Source organism: Rattus norvegicus, chromosome X (assembly GCF_021556685.1).
Source record: "Rattus norvegicus strain SHRSP/BbbUtx chromosome X, alternate assembly SHRSP_T2T, whole genome shotgun sequence".
In the NCBI taxonomy this organism is placed as follows: Eukaryota; Metazoa; Chordata; class Mammalia; order Rodentia; family Muridae; genus Rattus; species Rattus norvegicus.
The window spans coordinates 108808882-108824061 of record NC_141554.1 but is presented as its reverse complement, the minus strand read 5'-3'; positions in this window follow the sequence as shown (position 1 = coordinate 108824061).

Here is a 15180-nt window from a genome sequence, read left to right as displayed (position 1 = left end):
GCAGAAAGACAGGTAACCACTTTGCTGTGTGGTAGGGCATTTCCGTTACTACAACTAAAAGTTAAGGTCAGTGTCAAATCCTTACACTGGTTCAGTGAGAATCCTAACTAGAGCACTTGACTCAGAAGAAATAAAAAAAAATAAAAAAAAGAGAAGCAATTGTTCTTTCTAGAAGCTTTTGCCTTTTATGCCCCCATGTATGTATACTTATCTGCTCCTTTCTGGTCTATACTGTTTTCCAAATTTGTAAGAAATTGGCTTAGTTCTGTCTTGGAACCACTACAACAGTGTTATTCCTCAGATATAAAACAGACCAAGGCCAGACTGTAAATATGTACTACTATCTGTTACCTCCTTTGTCACGAATCAGGGATTCAGGGATTGGTCTGCTTAAACTAAGTCCTTGGAATGAGGGCTCTTCCCATCACTTCTCTTTTTGCCAATAAGTCTCCAAGGGCTTCTATACCCAGAACCACTTTTGGGTCAGTCAAACTTCACTAAACTGATGAACTTTCAGCAACAGAGACTGAGGCAATTGAATTATTCCTTTTTTGGGCCCCTTCAATTTGGGGTCATTTTCTGTGTCCCTATATAAGGAGAATAGTTCCCTTAAATGATATGTCAACTTTTTTAGCAGTGAACCTTACAGCATGCGCACACGTAGGGTCCTTAAAGATCTTTAGCTAAAGCACCTTGTTTTATTTCAGGTGCTCTTCAACAGAGACACTTTCCCCAGAGAGATCAACTGAATCCAAAAATATAGAGAACCCTGAATCCAGATATACAGGTTCTTTAGCCTGAATGTATCCTCCCCAAATATATGTGTCAGCAACTTCACAGAACATAATGTTTGGAGGTGACATTCATGAGTGGATAAATACCACTATAAAAAGATTTTTGGGGTGAACACAATATTTCTTGCTCTTCTGCTTTCTTCTATGGGAAGAATTGATGGTCTTTTATGGAGAATGCAACAACAGTGTGATACCTGAGAGCTGAAGACTGAACTCAGTTGCTTCTAAACTTGCTGTCCTAGTTTGAAAACTGAGAAATTTTTCTGTTATTTTCTGCAGTCTGTGGTATATACTGTTACAGCAGCATAAAATATACTAAGCTACTAGGAGTTTGGCTTTACAGCCTGCCTCTTATTGTCCTGTTCACTACCACTTGCTGCTGTAAGGAAACAGGTGCAGGAGAAGAAAGCAAACACTTGGCTGGGCAAAAACTTGTAACCAGACACTGATTTTAATATTTTTCTATACTGTATCTAATCTATTCTTTTCCTTTTGTCCTCCTTTCTATCTTGACTTTTTCCATGATTGAGGATGTTCCTCAGGGGCAAAGGTTTGCAATTATTAAAATTATGGTAGAGTCACACTGTTACTATTAGTTATCGATAGTCCATTTTATTTGATTTTATTTCTAGTTATTCTTCAATTTCATTTATTTCCCTACTTATCATTGTTCCTATTTATACTGACTTTCTTGGGGGATACTGTTATGTAGCTGGATTGCATAAATAGTATTACATAGTGTATCTCTTACTGTTTATTTCAGTAATGTAATTATTGAGCTAATTCTATGGATGTCTATTCATCTATTCTCTTGTTGGTGTATATTTAGGTTGATTCCGATCTATCTTACAGCATTACAAAAGTCATTTTCATGCAAGCCACTTAGTATAATCTAAATTTAGTTTCTAGTGTATATAACCAGAAATAAAATTGATCTGTCACAGGTTGGATAAAAATTCACAATCCCGGGCGCCCGAACCTCGCTGATCCCGGCCCACAGCTTCCTGCTCCCAAACCCCGTGGGAGGGACACTTGATTGCACAGATGTGTGGGCAATCCTGAGACTGCAGGGCAGGAGAGACCACCACTTCTGCCCACCTTTGCCCACATCTGTGGCCCAAGAGGAAACTGTATAGGGCCTCTGGACACAGGAAATAGGGGCAGTCAAGCTGTAGGAGCCCTGTGGTCCAGACTGCGCCCAGATCTGAACAGACCCGGTCAAACAGCTCCCTGCACCCAAATCACGTGGGAGGGAGAGCTAGACCTTCAGAGGGGCAGACCCGCCTGGGAAACCAGAGGAGACTACTCTCTGTCCACATTTCTGACACTAGAGGAAAACAACTAGCTCCATCTGGGCCCACAGTGCACAGGGACCCCGGAGAAGGAGGGGCAGGCCCTACTGGTTGCTGCCCTCATGGAGAGCAGAAACCCAGCCCCAAAGAGGGGCTTCAGGCCCGAGACCAGAAGAAAGACCAACTTTTCTGCTGCAAGTGACCTGCCTGGTGGACTCAGGACACATGCCCACAGGAACAGATGAAAGTCAGAGGGCAGGAACAAATACACGCATGAAAGCAGAACACCTGTTCCCATAATTGGCTGAAAGGAAACAGGAAAACAGGTCTACAGCACTCCTGACACACAAGCCTATAGGACAGTCTAGCTACTGTCAGAAATGGCAGAACAAGGTAACACCAGAGAAAACCTGATGGTGTGAGAGGCAAGCACAGGAACCCAAGCAACAGAAACCAAGACTACATGGCATCATCAGAGCCCAATTCTCCCACCAAAGCAAACACGGAATATCCAAACACACCAGAAAAGCAAGATCTAGATTTCAAATCACATTTGATCATGATGAGGGAGGACTTTAAGAAAGACATAAAGAACTCCCTTGGAGAAATGCAGGAAAACACAAGTAAACAAGTAGAAGCCCTTAGAGAGGAATCACAAAAATCCCTGAAAGAATTATAGGAAAACACAATCAAACTGGGGAAGGAATTGAAAATGGAAATAGAAACAATAAAGAAAGCACCAAGGGAGACAACCCTGGATATAGAAAACCAAAGGAAGAGACAAGGAGCCGTAGATACAAGCATCACCAACAGAATACAAGAGATAGAAGACAAAATCTCAGGAGCAGAAAATTCCATAGAAATCATTGACACAACAGTCAAAGATAATGTAAAGCGGAAAAGCTACTGGCCCAAAACATACAGGAAATCCAGGACACAATGAGAAGATCAAACCTAAGGATAATAGGTATAGAAGAGAGTGAAGACTCCCAGCTCAAAGGACCAGTAATATCTTCAACAAAATCATAGAAGAAAATGTCCCTAGAGAAAGAGATGCCCATAAAAATACAAGAAGCCTACAGAACTATAAATAGATTGGACCAGAAAAGAAACTCCTCCCATCACATAATAGTCAAAACACCAAATGCATAAAACAAAGAAAGAATATTAAAAGCAGTAAGGGAAAAAGTAACATACAAAGACAGACCTATCAGAATTACAATACACTTCTCACCAGAGACTATGAAAGCCAGAAGATCCTGGACAGGTGTCATACAGAACCTAAGAGAACGCAAATGCCAGCCCAGGTTACTGTATCCAGCAAAACTCTCAATTAACACAGAAGAAGAAACCAAGATATTCCCATGACAGAATGAAATTTACACAATATCTTTCTACAAATCCAGCCCTATAAAGGATAATAAATGATAAAGCCCAATACAAGGAGGAAAGCTACACCTTAGAAAAAGCAAGAACCTAATTGCTTTGCAACAAAACAAAGAGAAGACAAGCACACAAACATAATCTTACCTCAAAATATGAAGATAAGAGGAAGCAACAATCACTATTCCTTAATATCTCTCAACATCAAAGGACTCAATGTCCCAATAAAAAGACATAGATTAACAAACTGGATACTCAATGAGGACCCTGCACTCTGCTGCCTACAGGAAACACATCTCAGAGACAAAGACAGTCACTCAGAGTGAAAGGCTGGAAAACAAGTTTCCAAGCAAATGGTCGGAAGAAGCAAGCTGGAGTAGCCATTTTAATATCGAATAAAATCGATTTTCACTGAAAAGTCATCAGAGAGTTAAGGAAGAATACTTCATATTCATCAAAGGAAAAATCCACCAAGATGAACTCTCAATCATAAATATCTATTCTCCAAATACAAGGGCACCTACATACATAAAAGAAACCTTACTAAAGCTCAAAGCACACATTGTACCTCACACAATAATAGTAGGAGATTTCAAAACCCCAATCTAATCAATGGACAGGTCATGGAAACAGAAATTAAACAGTAATGTCGACAGACTAAGAGAAGTCATGAGCCAAATGGACTTAACAGATATTTATAGAACATTCTATCCTGAAACAAAAGGATATACCTTTTCCTCACCACCTCACGGTACTTTCTCCAAAATTGACGATATAATCGGGCACAAAACAGGCCTCAACGGATACAGAAAAATAAAAATAATCCCATAAGTCCTATCAGACCACTACGGGCTAAAGCTGGTCTTCAATAACAGTAAGGGAAGAATGCCCACATATACGTGGAAGTTGAACAATGCTCTACTCAATGATAACCTGGTCAAGGAAGAAATAAAGAAAGAAATTAAAGACTTTTTAGAATTTAATGAAAATGAAGGTAGAACATACCCAAACTTATGGGACACAATGAAAGCTGTACTAAGAGGAAAAGTCATAGCTCTGAGTGCCTGCAGAAAGAAACAGGAGAGAGCCTATGTCACCAGCTTGACAGCACACCTAAAAGCTCTAGAACAAAAAGAAACAAATACACCCAGAAGGAGGAGAAGGCAGGAAATAATCAAACTCAGAGCTGAAATCAACCAAGTAGAAACAAAAAGGACCATAGAAAGAATCAACAGAACCAAAAGTTGGTTCTTTGAGAAAATCAACAAGATAGATAAACCCTTAGCCAGACTAATGAGAGGACCCAGAGAGTGTGTCCAAATTAACAAAATCAGAAATGAAAAGGGAGACATAAGAACAGAGTCAGAGGACATTTAATAAACCATCAGATCCTACTATAAAAGCCTATATTCAACAAAACTTGAAAATCTGGAGGAAATAGAGTATTTCCTAGACAGATACCAGGTACCGAAGTTAAATCAAGAACAGATAAACCAGTTAAACAACCCCATAACTCCTAAGGAAATAGAAGCAGTCATTAAAGGTCTCCCAACCAAAAAGAGACCAGGTCCAGACGGGTTTAGTGCAGAATTCTATCAAACCTTCATAGAAGACCTCATACCAATATTATCCAAACTATTCCACAAAATTGAAACAGATGGATCACTACCGAATTCCTTCTATGAAGGCACAATTACTCTTATACCTAAACCACACAAAGACCCAACAAAGAAAGAGAACTTCAGACCAATTTCCCTTATGAATATCGACGCAAAAATACTCAATAAAATTCTGGCAAACCGAATCCAAGAGCACATCAAAACAATCATCCACCATGATCAAGTAGGCTTCATCCCAGGCATGCAGGGATGGTTTAATATGCGGAAAACCATCAACATACTCCACTATATAAAAACTGAACAACAAAAACCCCATGATCATCTCATTAGGTGCTGAGAAAGCATTTGACAAAATTCAACACCCCTTCATGATAAAAGTCCTGGAAAGAATAGGAATTCAAGGCCCATACCTAAACATAGTAAAAGCCATATACAGCAAACCAGTTGCTAACATTAAAGTAAATGGAGAGAAACTTGAAGCAATCCCACTAAAATCAGGGACTAGACAAGGCTGCCCACTCTCTCCCTACTTATTCAATATAGTTCTTGAAGTTCTAGCCAGAGCAATCAGACAACAAAAGGAGAACAAGGGGATACAGATCGGAAAGGAAAAGTCAAAATATCACTATTTGCAGATGACATGATAGTATATTTAAGTGATCCCAAAAGTTCCACCAGAGAACTACTAAAGCTGATAAAACAACTTCAGCAAAGTGGCTGGGTATAAAATTAACTCAAATCCGTTGCCTTCCTCTATACAAAAGAGAAACAAGCCGAGAAAGAAATTAGAGAAACGACACCCTTCATAATAGACCCAAATAATATAAAGTACCTCGGTGTGACTTTAACCAAGCAAGTAAAAGATCTGTACAATAAGAACTTCAAGACACTGAGGAAAGAAATTGAAGAAGACCTCAGAAGATGGAAAGATCTCCCATGCTCATGGATTGGCAGGATTAATATAGTAAAAATAGCCATTTTACCAAAAGCAATCTACAGATTCAATGCAATCCCCATCAAAATACCAATCCAATTCTTCAAAGAGTTAGACAGAACAATTTGCAAATTCATCTGGAATAACAAAAAACCCAGGATAGCTAAAACTATCCTCAACAATAAAAGGACTTCTGGGGGAATCACTATCCCTGAACTCAAGCAGTATTACAGAGCAATAGTGATAAAAACAACTGTACAGTATTGGTACAGAGACAGGCAGATAGACCAGTGGAATAGAATTGAAGACCCAGAAATGAACCCACACACATATTTGATCACTTGATTTTTGACAAAGGAGCCAAAACCATCCAATGGAAAAAAGATAGCATTTTCAGCAAATGGTGATGGTTCAACTGGAGGTCAACATGTAGAAGAATGCAGATCGATCCATTTTTATCACCCTCTACAAGGCTTAAGTCCAAGTGGATTAAGGACCTCCACATCAAACCAGATATACTCAAACTAATAGAAGAAAAAGTGGGGAACCATCTCGAACACATGGGCACTGGAGAAAATTTCCTGAACAAAACACCAATGGCTTATGCTCTAAGATCAAGAATCGACAAATGGGATCTCATAAAACTGCAAAGCTTCTGTAAGGCAAAGGACACTGTGGTTAGGACAAAACGGCAACGAACAGATTGGGAAAAGATCTTTACCAATCCTGCAACTGATAGAGGGCTTATATCCAAAATATACAAAGGACTCACAAAGTTAGACTGCAGGGAGAGAAGTAACCCCATTAAAAAATGGGGTTCAGAGCTAAACAAAGAATTCACAGCTGAGGAATGCCGAATGGCTGAGAAACACCTAAAGAAATGTTCAACATCTTTAGTCATAATGGAAATGCAAATCAAAACAACCCTGAGATTTCACCTCACATCAGTGAGAATGGCTAAGATCAAAGACTCCTATGACAGCAGATGCTGGCGAGGATATGGAGAAAGAGGAACACTCCTCCATTGTTGGTAGGATTGCAGACTGGTACAACCATTTTGGAAAACAGTCTGGAGGTTCCTCAGAAAATTGGACATTGCACTACCTGAGGACCCAGCTATACCTCTCTTGGGCATATACCCCAAAGATGCCCCAACATATAAAAGAGACACATGCTCCACTATGTTCATAGCAGCCTTATTTATAATAGCCAGAAGCTTGAAAGAACCCAGATGCCCTTCAACAGAGGGATGGATACAGAAAATGTGATACATCTAAACAATGTATTACAACTCTGCTATCAAAAACAATGACTTTATGAAATTCATAGGCAAATGGATGGAATTGGAATATATCATCCTGAGTGAGGTAACCGAATCACAGAAAAACACACATGGTATGCACTCATTGATAAGTGGCTATTAGCCCAAATGCTTGAATTACGCTAGATGCCTAGAACAAATGAAACTCAAGACGGATGATCAAAATGTGAATGCTTCACTCCTTCTTTAAAAGGGGAACAAGAATACCCTTGGAAGGGAATATGGAGGCAAAGATTAAAACAGACAGAGAAGGAACATCCATTCAGAGCCTGCCCCACATGTGGCCCATACATATACAGCCACCAAAGTAGATAAGATGGATGAAGCAAAGAAGTGCAGGCCGACAGGAACCGGATGTAGATCTATCCTGAGACACAGCCAGAATACAGCAAATACAGAGGCGAATGCCAGCAGCAAACCACTGAACTGAGAATGGGACCCCCATTGAAGGAATCAGAGAAAGAACTGGAAGAGCTTGAAGGGGCTTGAGACCCCATATGAACAACAATGCCAAGCAACCAGAGCTTCCAGAGACTAAGCCACTACCTAAAGACTATACATGGACTGACCCTGGACTCTGACCTCATAGGTAGCAATGAATATCCTAGTAAGAGCACCAGTGGAAGGGGAAGCCCTGGGTCCTGCCACGGCTGGACCCCCAGTGAACAGGATTGTTGCTGGGAGGGTGGTAATGGGGGAAGCACTGGGAGGGGAATACCCATAGAGAAGGGGATGGTGAGGGGTCAGGGGGATGTTGGCCTGGAAACCAGGAGAGGGAATAACATTTGAAATGTAAGTAAGAAATACCCAATTTAATAAAGATAGAAAAAAAGAAAAAAAATCATGGATAGAGAAAATGGATTAGATTATATACAAAAATTCACAGTGCAAATAAAGGAAAAAGGAACTTGGAAGCTAAGACTCTCCACATTTTGAGAGTTAAAAAGAAATGCCCATTCCTATGCTGGGATGGAAAATGGCTGGATGAGGGATATGAGCATGTTGCCATTTTTTGCACTGCCAATCTCATCCTGTCCAGGCTGCATTATGCAATTAGCAGTGAATGCAAGAGAGGAGACACTGCACCTCCTACATATGCCATGATCTGCCTTTGCTGTGTGCTCAGGGTTTCCTTCCCTTCATAGTGCTCCTTCTTCAGCCCCAGGGTACCAATTAAAAAGGAAGGAGGTCAGTTTTCACTGCAGTCCAGTCCACAAAAATCTTCCTGAGTCAGCTCTCTCCCTTTTTCAGAAACATGGATTGAAGTGAGGAGAATTATTTATGAAATAATAATAATAGGGATAACAATAATTATTACATAATGTGCATGGTTCTTCCAGAACCCACACTTTCTCTACAAATATGTTCTACCTGGTCAGCAGTGGGAGAGAAGATAATTGAGGAAAATTGTGTGGACTAGATAACTGGAGCTGTCAAAACAAAACAAAAGCCCAAATCCCTTGGGGTAAGAAAACACAAGGCCAAAAGTTCCAGAACAGAGCTGTCTCTCTTTTTCCACAGGAGTCCTTTTCTGTCTCAGGATGCTGCACCATGCCACAAAGGTATAACAACTCATATTCCAAACTCAGCCCTCCCAAGAGTCTGCATTGCCAAATACACTGCAATTATCCTCAGCTGAGCAGCCTGTATTTAGTGTAGCCTGGGACCTGATTTTTGCCCCTAGTAATCTCCTCCGCCTTAGTGATTTGTGACTCTGGAGGGGTAGGTGGCAGGGGAGCAGAAAAGGAGAAATGGGGGGTGTATAAAGCAAACAGAACTAATCAAAACCAACAAACAAAAAAGCTCAAGCTCCCAGCTTCTGAATACTCTCAGGGCCCACTCTTCACCATGGCAACCAGTAAGCCTCCAGGCTTCCTCAGTCTTCAACCCAGTTGACAGTAAAGAGCAGAGGCTGGCTGCTCTGCCTTTCCTGGGATGATTTCAATACTTGGTTAAAATTAAGCCAGGTCTGGGGCTATATGACAACTGAAAGGGGAAACCCCAGAGAGAAGAAAGGGACAACTGTGGTAAGGAATGGCAGGCTTGCATTGGGCAGCATCCCCAAGAAATTCTCTTGGGAAGGCACTGAGGGCCTCCAATACGAACTTGTATCAAAATTCAAATAGTGTTGGTAATGAACATGAACCCTGATCTTTTTTCTTCCCTAAACTTCCAAAGATCGGTCCTACAGCCTAAGAGAAATGCCATGCATGTTTGGTGACCAGTCAGCTCTTTGTGGCACATAGAGCCACTTGCTCCTTCTTCCATAACAAGAGGAGGAAACAGAGTAAAGAAAATAAGAAACGAAGAAGCATTCCTCTGGAAATATTCATGACAACTTAGTTTCTCTGACATCCAACTCTGCCTTCACCAACGTTCCCAATGGCACTATTGCCACAGCCCTTGTTTGCTTCTGTTTGATCATTATAGGGCACCAAACTTTAAGGATGGACGGTCATGTGCAATGGTGGACAGCTGTTAAAGGCAGAAGTTTTCAGCTCCACATGTTGTGGTGCCTCCCAACCATAGAATTATTTCATTGTTACTTCATGACTGTAATTTTGCTACTGTTATGAATCATGATGCAAATATTTAATATGCCACCTGTGCGAAAAGGTCATTAAACCCTCAAAGGGGTAGTGACCCAGAGGTTGAGAACCACTGCTTTAAGGGGATATCACTGGCTATATTATTCTTTTTTTTTAATTAACTTGAGTATTTCTTATATACATTTCGAGTGTTATTCCCTTTCCCGGTTTCCAGGCAAACATCCCCCTCCCCCCTCCCCTTCCTTATGGGTGTTCCCCTCCCAACCCTCCCCCCATTGCCGCCCTCCCCCCCATAGTCTAGTTCACTGGGGGTTCAGTCTTAGCAGGACCCAGGGCTTCCCCTTCCACTGGTGCTCTTACTAGGATATTCATTGCTACCTATGGAGTCAGAGTCCAGGGTCAGTCCATGTATAGTCTTTAGGTAGCGGCTTAGTCCCTGGAAGCTCTGGTTGCTTGACATTGTTGTACATATGGGGTCTCAAGCCCCTTCAAGCTCTTCCAGTTCTTTCTCTGATTCCTTCAACGGGGGTCCTATTCTCAGTTCAGTGGTTTGCTGCTGGCATTCGCCTCTGTATTTGCTGTATTCTGGCTGTGTCTCTCAGGAGAGATCTACATCCGGCTCCTGTCGGCCTGCACTTCTTTGCTTCATCCATCTTGTCTAATTGGGTGGCTGTATATGTATGGGCCACATGTGGGGCAGGCTCTGAATGGGTGTTCCTTCAGTCTCTGTTTTAATCTTTGCCTCTCCCTTCCATGCCAACGGTATTCTTGTTCCCCTTTTAAAGAAGGAGTGAAGCATTCACATTTTGATCATCCGTCTTGAGTTTCGTTTGTTCTAGGGATCTAGGGTAATTCAAGCATTTGGGCTAATAGCCACTTATCAATGAGTGCATACCATGTATGTCTTTCTGTGATTGGGTTAGCTCACTCAGGATGATATTTTCCAGTTCCAACCATTTGCCTACGAATTTCATAAAGTCGTTGTTTTTGATAGCTGAGTAATATTCCATTGTGTAGATGTACCACATTTTCTGTATCCATTCCTCTGTTGAAGGGCATCTGGGTTCTTTCCATTTTCTGGCTATTATAAATAAGGCTGCGATGAACATAGTGGAGCACGTGTCTCTTTTATATGTTGGGGCATCGTTTGGGTATATGCCCAAGAGAGGTATAGCTGGGTCCTCAGGCAGTTCAATGTCCAATTTTCTGAGGAACCTCCAGACTGATTTCCAGAATGGTTTTACCAGTCTGCAATCCCACCAACAATGGAGGAGTGTTCCTCTTTCTCCACATCCTCGCCAGCATCTGCTGTCACCTGAGTTTTTGATCTTAGCCATTCTCACTGGTGTGAGGTGAAATCTCAGGGTTGTTTTGATTTGCATTTCCCTTATGACTAAAGATGTTGAACATTTCTTTAGGTGTTTCTCAGCCATTCGGCATTCCTCAGCTGTGAATTCTTTGTTTAGCTCTGAACCCCATTTTTTAATAGGGTTATTTGTTTCCCTGTGGTCTAACTTCTTGAGTTCTTTGTATATTTTGGATATAAGGCCTCTCTATCTGTTGTAGGATTGGTAAAGATCTTTTCCCAATCTGTTGGTTGCCGTTTTGTCCTAACCACAGTGTCCTTTGCCTTACAGAAGCTTTGCAGTTTTATGAGATCCCATTTGTCGATTCTTGATCTTAGAGCATAAGCCATTGGTGTTTTGTTCAGGAATTTTTTTCCAGTGCCCATGTGTTCCAGATGCTTCCCTAGTTTTTCTTCTATTAGTTTGAGTGTGTCTGGTTTGATGTGGAGGTCCTTGATCCACTTGGACTTAAGCTTTGTACAGGGTGATAAGCATGGATCGATCTGCATTCTTCTACATGTTGACCTCCAGTTGAACCAGCACCATTTGCTGAAAATGCTATCTTTTTTCCATTGGATGGTTTTGGCTCCTTTGTCAAAAATCAAGTGACCATAGGTGTGTGGGTTCATTTCTGGGTCTTCAATTCTATTCCATTGGTCTATCTGTCTGTCTCTGTACCAATACCATGCAGTTTTTATCACTATTGCTCTGTAATACTGCTTGAGTTCAGGGATAGTGATTCCCCCTGAAGTCCTTTTATTGTTGAGGATAGTTTTAGCTATCCTGGGTTTTTTGTTATTCCAGATGAATTTGCAAATTGTTCTGTCTAACTCTTTGAAGAATTGGATTGGTATTTTGATGGGGATTGCATTGAATCTATAGATTGCTTTTGGTAAAATGGCCATTTTTACTATATTAATCCTGCCAATCCATGAGCATGGGAGATCTTTCCATCTTCTGAGGTCTTCTTCAATTTCTTTCCTCAGTGTCTTGAAGTTCTTATTGTACAGATCTTTTACTTGCTTGGTTAAAGTCACACCGAGGTACTTTATATTATTTGGGTCTATTATGAAGGGTGTCGTTTCTCTAATTTCTTTCTCGGCTTGTTTCTCTTTTGTATAGAGGAAGGCAACTGATTTATTTGAGTTAATTTTATACCCAGCCACTTTGCTGAAGTTGTTTATCAGCTTTAGTAGTTCTCTGGTGGAACTTTTGGGATCACTTAAATATACTATCATATCATCTGCAAATAGTGATATTTTGACCTCTTTTTTTCCGATCTGTATCCCCTTGATCTCCTTTTGTTGTCTGATTGCTCTGGCTAGAACTTCAAGAACTATATTGAATAAGTAGGGAGAGAGTGGGCAGCCTTGTCTAGTCCCTGATTTTAGTGGGATTGCTTCAAGTTTCTCTCCATTTACTTTAATGTTAGCAACTGGTTTGCTGTATATGGCTTTTACTATGTTTAGGTATGGGCCTTGAATTCCTATTCTTTCCAGGACTTTTATCATAAAGGGGTGTTGAATTTTGTCAAATGCTTTCTCAGCATCTAATGAAATGATCATGTGGTTTTGTTCTTTCAGTTTGTTTATATAACGGATCACGTTGATGGTTTTCCGTATATTAAACCATCCCTGCATGCCTGGGATGAAGCCTACTTGGTCATGGTGGATGATTGTTTTGATGTGCTCTTGGATTCTGTTTGCCAGAATTTTGTTGAGTACTTTTGCGTCGATATTCATAAGGGAAATTGGTCTGAAGTTCTCTTTCTTTGTTGGGTCTTTGTGTGGTTTAGGTATAAGAGTAATTGTGCCTTCATAGAAGGAATTCGGTAGTGATCCATCTGTTTCAATTTTGTGGAATAGTTTGGATAATATTGGTATGAGGTCTTCTATGAAGGTTTGATAGAATTCTGCACTAAACCCGTCTGGAACTGGGCTCTTTTTGGTTGGGAGACCTTTAATGACTGCTTCTATTTCCTTAGGAGTTATGGGGTTGTTTAACTGGTTTATCTGTTCCTGATTTAACTTCGATACCTGGTATCTGTCTAGGAAATTGTCCATTTCCTGAAGAGTTTCAAGTTTTGTTGAATATAGGTTTTTATAGTAAGATCTGATGATTTTTTGAATTTCCTCTGAATCTGTAGTTATGTCTCCCTTTTCGTTTCTGATTTTGTTAATTTGGACGCACTCTCTGTGTCCTCTCGTTAGTCTGGCTAAGGGTTTATCTATCTTGTTGATTTTCTCAAAGAACCAACTTTTGGTTCTGTTGATTCTTTCTATGGTCCTTTTTGTTTCTACTTGGTTGATTTCAGCTCTGAGTTTGTTTATTTCCTGCCTTCTACTCGTCCTGGGTGTATTTGCTTCTTTTTGTTCTAGAGCTTTTAGGTGTGCTGTCAAGCTGCTGATATGTGCTCTCTCTTGTTTCTTTCTGCAGGCACTCAGCGGTATGAGTTTTCCTCTTAGCACAGCTTTCATTGTGTCCCATAAGTTTGGGTATGTTGTACCTTCATTTTCATTAAATTCTAAAAAGTTTTTAATTTCTTTCTTTATTTCTTCCTTGACCAGGTTATCATTGAGTAGAGCATTGTTCAATTTCCACGTATATGTGGGCATTCTTCCCTTATTGTTATTGAAGACCAGCTTTAGGCCATGGTGGTCCGATAGCACGCATGGGATTATTTCTATCTTTCTGTACCTATTGAGGCCCGTTTTTTGACCAATTATACGGTCAATTTTGGAGAAAGTACCATGAGGAGCTGAGAAGAAGGTATATCCTTTTGCTTTAGGATAGAATGTTCTATAAATATCCGTTAAGTCCATTTGGCTCATGACTTCTCTTAGTCTGTCGACATCACTGTTTAATTTCTGTTTCCATGATCTGTCCATTGAGGCTATATTATTCTTACTAGCTACTGCGTAGGTAACCTCCTGGCCCAAGAGATTGAGGGTGAAACTAGGCTTGGGTTAAGATATTCATTGAGTCATAGTATGACCTGGCCTTTGACTTATAAACCCGACATGAAGCTAATGCTTGGGTCAGTCCCATTGGTCCTATACTGAAGAGGTATGGTTGAATTCCTAACTTTCCCAAATCCAGTTAGTTAACGAGGAAGGTTATAAGTTTTGGAAGAAAAACTCAGGGGTAGGTGCTAATAAAGGTCACTTGCTCATTTTATTTTCCTAGTAGAGTTGATGTCGTCTTCTGTAAACTGATATAGCCTTTTCCTTAAATATGCATCTTCTTCCCTCTGTGCCGCTCCCCCAGTGACTGATACAATCTACATACTCTTCTCATAGCCTGAGTGAATACCTGAATCTAGCAGTCTGGAAAACAACTAACTCTCAACCACAACCTCTAGAACCTCAACAGTTTGTGTGTGTGTGTGTGTGTGTGTGTGTGTGTGTGTGTGTGTGTCTTTCTAAGTGTGTGTGTGATCCAGTTTTATTCTGTCAAGGCAAATGATTTGGCTGACCACTGTCTCTAGTATTCTAGGCACACAATAAATATTCAGTGAAGATTTTATAATTAAGCCTATTATGTATATAAAGTAATTTTCTAATCACTTTAAATAGCAATAGCATCTATATACTGAATCTTCCATTTATTGAGCAATTATTATTCATCAGGACATATGTACATTCTAATTTAACACATATGCAAATACCAAGAGGTATTAGTTCTATTCCATAGATAAAAATAATGAGACTCAAGGATAATAAGTATTTTTCCAAACTCAATATGACTAATAAATGACAGACCCTAGCACCAAAGTTGGGTCCCTAAGACTCTAAAGCTTCCCTCTGATGCAGCTCTGGTAATGGGAAGGTGCCATTAATAATAAAGTCATTAATTGGAAACTTGTCATTCCAGTTAGGTTGGCACAGACTTTGCTCAAACCAGTCTGAGGTTGTTGAACGCACCTTTCTACATATAAATATC